A 7,756-nucleotide genomic window follows, 5' to 3' on the forward strand; every position below is an offset into this window, starting at 1 on the left:
ATAAACTCAGTCGTAAACTAGACCATAAATTCATAAATATTACAGAGAAATATAATTGCCCAGAAAAGTAAAGTATAAACTATATTTTGACCCAACATGCCCTTTATTATTTAATTAATGATTTCTTTTTCCCTAAATTCCTATTGGTACATTCATGCACACAATACTTGCTAAAAACATTTAAACCTAGCTCTTTCTCTCTCTCTCTCTCTCTCTCTCTCTATATATATATATATATATATATATATATATATATATATATATATATATATATATATAGAAAAGAATAATATTCTTTATAATTATTGTATTTTATTATGGTAATATTATACATAATTAATGTTTATCATATTTAATTACAATAGTAATATTTTTTATAATGAATATTTCAATTAATGCTTTGTTATATATTCCCTTAAGACCCATTAAAAAATTAATGCGTATAGATTTGCAAACACATGGTTTTCATTAATATCACATGAGTAATCTGTATAGATAAATGGTTTGCAAACACATGGTTTTCATTAATATCACATGAGTAAACCGGCATGGACACAAACCAGCAGGCTCGTATGCCCTTTACATTATTCAAGCCTACATATTAAGAAAATATAACACTCGATCAACAGCCATAAACTTATGTAGGATTAAAACATATATTTGCAAGTATCACACTCCACAGTAGGTTCTTATGGCACATTCAAGTTTTTGGTTTTCCTCCTTGTTATAGAAATCAAGGTATTTCAGATGATCAAATGGCTTAAACTGTAACGGGGGCTCTTCATCCACAAACTCTTCTGGTGTTTCTATGATCCCTTCCAAAAAAGAAAACTAGGCTATCGAATATCTACTTGCATTTCCATTCATAGTAACTCGATGATAAGGTGAATGCAATCTTTCGTTGCTCCAAGCCTGATCACAAGTTTAAAAATCGTCCGTTATTATAGAATAAATTGCTTTTGAAGGCCGATGTGCAAGATCACTAACCATGGCCGCATCACCCGACATAACTATGTATGAGGTTGGCAAGAGCTCAACTGTGAACCACTCGCCATCCCTCTCTTTGATCTCTAAACCATCAACTTGATTTTCATGCAGAACAATGATGAAATCTTTATCCGTATGAGCAACGAACCCCATATTAGTTTTGTTCTTCCCTGGTCTTCTGTACCTCATGCCCCTACGAAGGTATGTCTCCATGTTCCTATGAGCATCCAAGTGCTTCTCCACGCCATAGCACACAAGTGTACATTAATACTTAATATATATGAAATGAAAGAAAGAGATAATCAAGAATAATGGTTACCCAAAAGCTTCGTTTTCATGGGGCCACATGACATCTGTGAAACTACGAACGCCATCAAGGGTGTTGGAGTAATCAAACCCCATGCTTTCGTAGAGTGGAATGAAAGGGATTTGGCCATTTTCTAGAAGGCATGGGGGGCAATTAAGTAATTTTGAGTATCTATTATTTTTATTTACTTTTATCGTAAGTCAGGTTGAAGTAATCAAAGGCTATGTAGGCCATTTTCCTTTTTGTAGCTTAGTAGTCATGTGGGTAGTTGTTTCCCTTATTTCTAGCATGAAGTTTAGATAAGTAGCAGGTTGTTTTCCCGTTTTTGATAAGCATAATAAAACTCAGAAAAGTTTTCCCCAAAAATATCTCTCTCTTTCTCTATTGTTTTAGTACTGGGGTTATTTTTATACCCCACATTTGGTATCAGAGCTCACGGTATAAGCCAAAGTACCAACCAAGACCAACAACTATGGGAGATAAAAACGAAAAGGAAAGCCAGGTTATGCTTCATTACCCGATGTTTTCCAGAAACAATTCTGCTGCTTGGGCGATAAAGATGAAAGTCTTCATGCAAGCCCAAGGCGTGTGGGATGCAGTTGAACCTAGAACTGCGAACATAGTAGTCGAACAAAAGAAGGATAAAATGGTAATGGCGGCCATCTAACAAGGGATACCGGAAGACTTATTGTTGTCATTGGCTAAGAAACAAACAGCTAAGGAGGTGTGGGAAGCACTGAAGACTATGTTCCTTGGAGCGTACAGAGTAAATACAGCAAGAGTTCAAACTCTTAAGGCCGAGTTCGAAGTCTTATGCAAGAAATAAGTGGACACCATTGATGAGTTTGCTGGGAAAGTAAACAACATTGTGAGTAATATTAGGGCATTGGGAGATAAACTAAAAGAGTCGTATGTTGTGAAGAAATTGCTTAGAGTTGTTCTAGAAAAATTCTTGCACATTGCCTCTACAATAGAGCAGTTCACTGATCTCGAGACTATGTCTGTTGAAGAAGTGGTGGGACGGTTAAAAGTCCATGAAGAGAGGGTACGTGGTCGAGGGGAAAACAGTGAAGGAAAAGTGTTGTTGAACCAGCAAGTGTGGCTTGAGAATAGTAAAAAGAAAAATGATGAGGCTCAACGGATGTCACAAAAGAATGGTAGGGGAGGATACTCAAACACACGTGGTCGGGGTCATGGCCATGGAAGAGGCGGTTGGAACAATTGTGGTGGACGGAGGGGTGGCGGCCCTCATCAGCACCACAGTAATCGACATGATACAGGGAGTAGCAGAAACAAAACCAGAGTACAATGTTACAACTGCCAAGATTTTGGCCATTATGCCTCAAAGTGCAAGAACCCACAGAAGGAAAGGAATCAGGAGGTGCATCTGACCCAAGGCCAAGATGAAGATGAACCAGCACTTTTGTTAGCTAAGTTTCAACCAGTTGAAGCCCAAGAGGAAGTGTATCTGAACAAACAACATGTAGTACCAAAGTTAAAGAGTTCAAAAGATACAGAGAATCGGACGAAAGTATGGTACCTGGATAATGGGGCATCGAACCACATGACAGGCAACAAAGATAAGTTTCAGGAACTTGATGAAGGTATTCGGGGTTACGTAAGATTTGGAGATGGTTCCAAGGTGCGAATAGAAGGCAAATGATCCATTGTCTTTCAATGTAACACAGATGAAAGACGAGTGCTATTGGAGGTGTATTTTATCCCAAGTCTATGTAACAATATAATAAGCTTGGGGCAATTAGCGGAGACTGGTGATGAGATTCTCATGAAAGGTTCTTTTTTATGGGTTTGTGACAAAACTGGAAGACTCTTAATGAAAGTAAAAAGAACCCCTAATCATCTCTACAAGATCATTCTAAATGAGGCAAGACCAAAGTGTTTTCTAGGGAGCAGTAAAGAAACATCATGGTTGTGGCATGCTCGCTTAGGGCATGTGAGTTTTCAATCACTTAAAAGGATGGCAAAGAAAGAGATTGTACTGGGATTGCCCAACGTGGAGCATCATGTACAGCTGTGGAAAGGTTGTATAGATGGTAAACACTCTCGGGACCCATTTCCTACACACACATTTTATAGAGCCAAGGCTAGATTAGAACTGATACATGCGGATCTTTGTGGTCCGATCACGCCTTCTACAACATCTGCAAACAGGTATTTCCTATTACTTGTAGATGACTTCAGTCGTGTGATGTGGTTATATTTGTTAAAAGATAAGGATGAAGCATTAGGGGTATTTCGAAAATTCCGTTTGCTTGTTGAGAATGAAACATGTGAAAAGATGAAAGTGTTATGAACAGACCTAGGAGGTGAGTTCTTCTCGAAACAATTTGAAGCGTATTGTGACGAATCAGGCTTAAAACACCATTTTACAGCACCATATTCGCCGCAACAAAACGACATTGTAGAAAGGCGTAACCGTACAGTTGTGGAGATGATACGAGCATGTTAAGTAGCATGGAGATTCTGAAAGTCTCGTGGGGAGAAGCAGCACGACATGCAACTTATATCCTTAACCGTGTGACAACGAAAGCATTGGGAGACAAAACACCTTATGAGGTGTGGTCTCGGCGGAAACCAAATCTGGAGCATATTAGAGTGTTTGGGTGTTTAGCTCATGCAAAGCTTATGCGAGGGAACTTGCAAAAGCTTGATAATCGTAGTGAGGTATTGGTACACTTAGGAATGGAAGCAGGAAGTAAAGCCTACAGGTTGTTGGACCCAAACACGGGAAGGATACGAGTGAGTAGAGATGTGTATTTCGAAGAAAACAAGGTTTAGCCATGGGAATCATCTAAGAAAATTCGAGCAACTCCTGGAGTAATTCTCACATTTGGAACCATGGTACAAGATCAAGAACACGAGGTACAAGGTGTTGACCCACTCACTCCTTTAAACCATGCAACAGGTGATGACTACGTAAGTGAAGAAGTGGTTCACGAATCCCCATTATAACAAGATACCCAGCCAAGTGATCATCAACAAACACCGATCCCAGCAACACCAACAAGCTCTATAGGGTCCACTAGTCCAGCCTCATCATCAATGGGAGGCGGTGCACCAAAACGATACAGAACCTTGGCTGAATTATACGAAGAATGTGATGAGATTGTATTCCTGCAAGACATGGATGAACCCGTTAATTATTCCATGGCTTCGACAAAAAGAGAATGGGTCTAGGCAATGAAGTCGGAACTTGAAGCAATTGAGAGAAATCACACATGGAAGCTCGTTGATTTACCGGCAGGTCGAAAGCCTATTGGCTTGAAATTGGTGTATAAGTTAAAAAAAGATCCGCAAGGAGAATTTTTGAAGCATAAGGCGATATTAGTCGCAAAAGGGTATGTTCAAAAGCAAGGGTTGGATTTCGATGAAGTATTTTCTCCCGTCGCAAGAATTGAAACAATACGAATCATACTCGTCATAGCAGGTAAACACGGGTGGCTGGTTTTTCATCTCGATGTCAAATTTGCCTTCCTAAATGGAGAGTTAAAGGATAAAGTATATGTATCCCAACCCGGAGGATTCATAAACCCAAAGTAACCTGAAAAGGTGTTGAAATTATCCAAGGCTCTCTATGGCCTTCGCCAAGCACCTAGAGCCTGGAACTCATGTCTCGACAAAAGTCTGAAAGCTATGGGTTTTCAAAGATGCCCTCAAGAGTATGCGGAGTATACAAGAAGCAAGAATAGTAAGCTCTTAATCATTGTATTTTATGTTGATGATTTGATTGTGACACGTAATTGTGAAGTGGATGTATCTAAATTCAAGCAACAAATGAATGATGAATTTAAGATGAGTGATCTTAGTACTCTCTCATATTACTTGGGAATAGAAGTAGCTCAACATCAATATGGCATAAGTATAAAGAAAACAGCGTATGCCAAAAGTATCCTCACAAAAGGTGGAATGACGGAATGCAATCCTTCTTTATATCCCATGGAACCGAAGTTGGAGCTTACCAAGGATGAAGAAGGCACACCGGTAAACCCAACGGAGTATAGAAGCATTATTGGTGGACTTCGATACCTTACACACACCAGGCCTGACATATCCTACGCAGTGGGCATGGCGAGTCGGTTCATTGAAAGACCCATTGTACAACTTCAATAGGTCGTCAAGAGGATACTGAGGTACATCAAAGGGACCATCGATTTTGGTCTGATTTATGAAAGGGGAAAAGATGAAACTGAAATCATTGGGTATTCAGATAGCAACCATGCACGAGATTTGAATGACAGAAGGAGTACAGGTGGCATGGCATTTTATCTAAATGCAAGCTTAGTAGCATGGGCCTCACAGAAACAAAGATGTGTGGCTCTCTCATCATGTGAGGCAGAATTCATGGCTGCTACGTCAACAACGTGTCAAGGGATATGGATCCGTCGGCTAATAAAAGGAATAACTGGTGAGAAAATAAAATCGGTGACCCTCTACCTCGATAACATGTCAGCGATTGACTTAGTTCGAAACTCGGTTTTTCACGGACGGAGCAAACACATAGATAGAAGATACCACTTTATCAGGGAGTGTGTAGAAAGGGGAGAGGTGGTCGTTAATTTTGTATGCAGCAAAGAACAAAATGCCGACATATTCACAAAGTCCTTAGCCAAAGTCAACTTCATAGAGATGCGAAGACTCCTTGGGTGAAAGACACGAAGAGTTCTGGATTAAAGTGGAGTCTGTTGGGTTAATCCAGAAGACATGGGGGGAAATTAAGTAATTTTGAGTATCTATTATTTTTATTTACTTTTATCGTAAGTCGGGTTGAAGTAATCAAAGGCCATGTAGGTCATTTTCCTTTTTTGTAGCTTAGTAGTCACGTGGGTAGTTGTTTCCCTTATTTCTAGCATGAAGTTTAGATAAGTAGCAGGTTGTTTTCCTGTTTTTGATAAGCATAATAAGACTCAGAAAAGTTTTCCCCAAAAATATATCTCTCTCTTTTTCTCTATTGTTTTAGTACTGGGGTTATTTGTATACCCTCTGGACTTGTTTTGTACTTTGGTTTCGATTGGCAGATCAAACAAGTCTTGTAATGCTTGGAATGTAGCACCTGGTTCTTGGTATGTAAATCTTATTTGAGTATTTTCCTTTTTTTAGCCTTGGACTCGGCGAGTCATAGGTCCGACTCGCCGAGTAGGGACGGGACCCAGGACACGTTTAAGTTGGCGACTCGGCGAGTCCATATCCTGGACTCGGCGAGTCACCATTGTTGGATGAAACCCTAAGGTTGAGGGGTTTGCACCCTATTTAAACCCCATATCCGCCCCATGCCATCCCCATTCACCCCCAGAGCTCCCAACCCTCGTTCTAAGCTTGTTCCTTGAGATTTTGAGGCTATTGTGTGTGTTATTGAAGGCCTTGAGTCAAGAAGGGGAAGTAGATCAAGAGGAAGGAAAGCCATCCAAGCATCATTGTGTTCTTTCAGCAGTTGCATTGAGGTATACCCCATTTTCCCCTGTTTTTATGCTTAAGGTTTCATTTAAGACCTTCTTGAGCCATTCCCCAAGCTAGTATGTGCATAATGTTTCGTAATAAGTTGATTGGCCTCTAGATCTAGGCAAGATTGAGCTCCAGGAGCTCAGATCTGTTAGCTTTATGGACCCATGTGGCTTGTTCACCCTAGATCTACCCTTTTGAGGCATTTTGAACCCTAAAATCCATATTGGTGAATATCTACACGTAAAGTTGGAAACTTTACGTGTGATTCGTGTCCTAGAAGCCCAAATCTGTGAATGGCATGGACTGGAATCGAGAAAATCGGTGTATTTAATGGGTGCATGGCAACGACTCGGCGAGTTGTTCATGTGACTCGGCGAGTCTGCTCGCGAGTCACCGAACTTGTCCCCTTTTTCGTAGTGTCGAGTGAGAAGTGAGTCACGAGGTGTGACTTAGTGAGTCGGAAGCTGAACTCATCTATGGAGGTACTCGGCGAGTTCAAGGCAATCTCCTTAGATCAAGAACAGACTCGACGAGTTGTTCATACAACTCGGCGAGTCTTAGCATAAGTGTTCATCGGATGAAGATGAACTCGACGAGTTGTTCATACAACTCGGCGAGTAGGATGAAGGACTTGAGTGTCAGTTTAGGAGAAGAACTCGTCGAGTCATAGCCTAACTCGACGAGTAGAAACAGGGACTCAAGACAATCGTCTGGATAGGGACTCGGCGAGTTGGTGAGCCAACTCGGCGTGTCAGGTCAACTGAAAGTTGACTCTGACTTTGACTTTGGGCTAGACCAGGGGTAAAATGGTCATTTTACCCAAAGGAGAGTTAGCAGTGTCTGATTGAGTATGTTGTGGGAATTGCAGCCGGAGGATTTCCGAAGCAACAGCAGCAGTAATCAGTCAGTTCCCGATCAGCTCAGCAGCTACTTTGAGGTGAGTTACCTTCCAGTAGCGGTGGGTCTACAGCCACAATGCCGGCCCACCAGTAGGAGTCGTAT

The 7,756-nt window shown here is 40.8% G+C and overlaps 1 pseudogene; it reads right to left on the reverse strand.

Moving 5' to 3' along the window:
- Window positions 1-579: 579 nt before the first annotated feature.
- Window positions 580-1,528, reverse strand: LOC145040277 (putative 2-oxoglutarate-dependent dioxygenase AOP1.2; annotated as a pseudogene).
- Between the last annotated feature and the right edge of the window lie 6,228 nt (window positions 1,529-7,756).

The sequence above is a fragment of the Lactuca saligna genome, chromosome 4 (assembly GCF_052625555.1).
Source record: "Lactuca saligna cultivar CGN05327 chromosome 4, ASM5262555v1, whole genome shotgun sequence".
In the NCBI taxonomy this organism is placed as follows: Eukaryota; Viridiplantae; Streptophyta; class Magnoliopsida; order Asterales; family Asteraceae; genus Lactuca; species Lactuca saligna.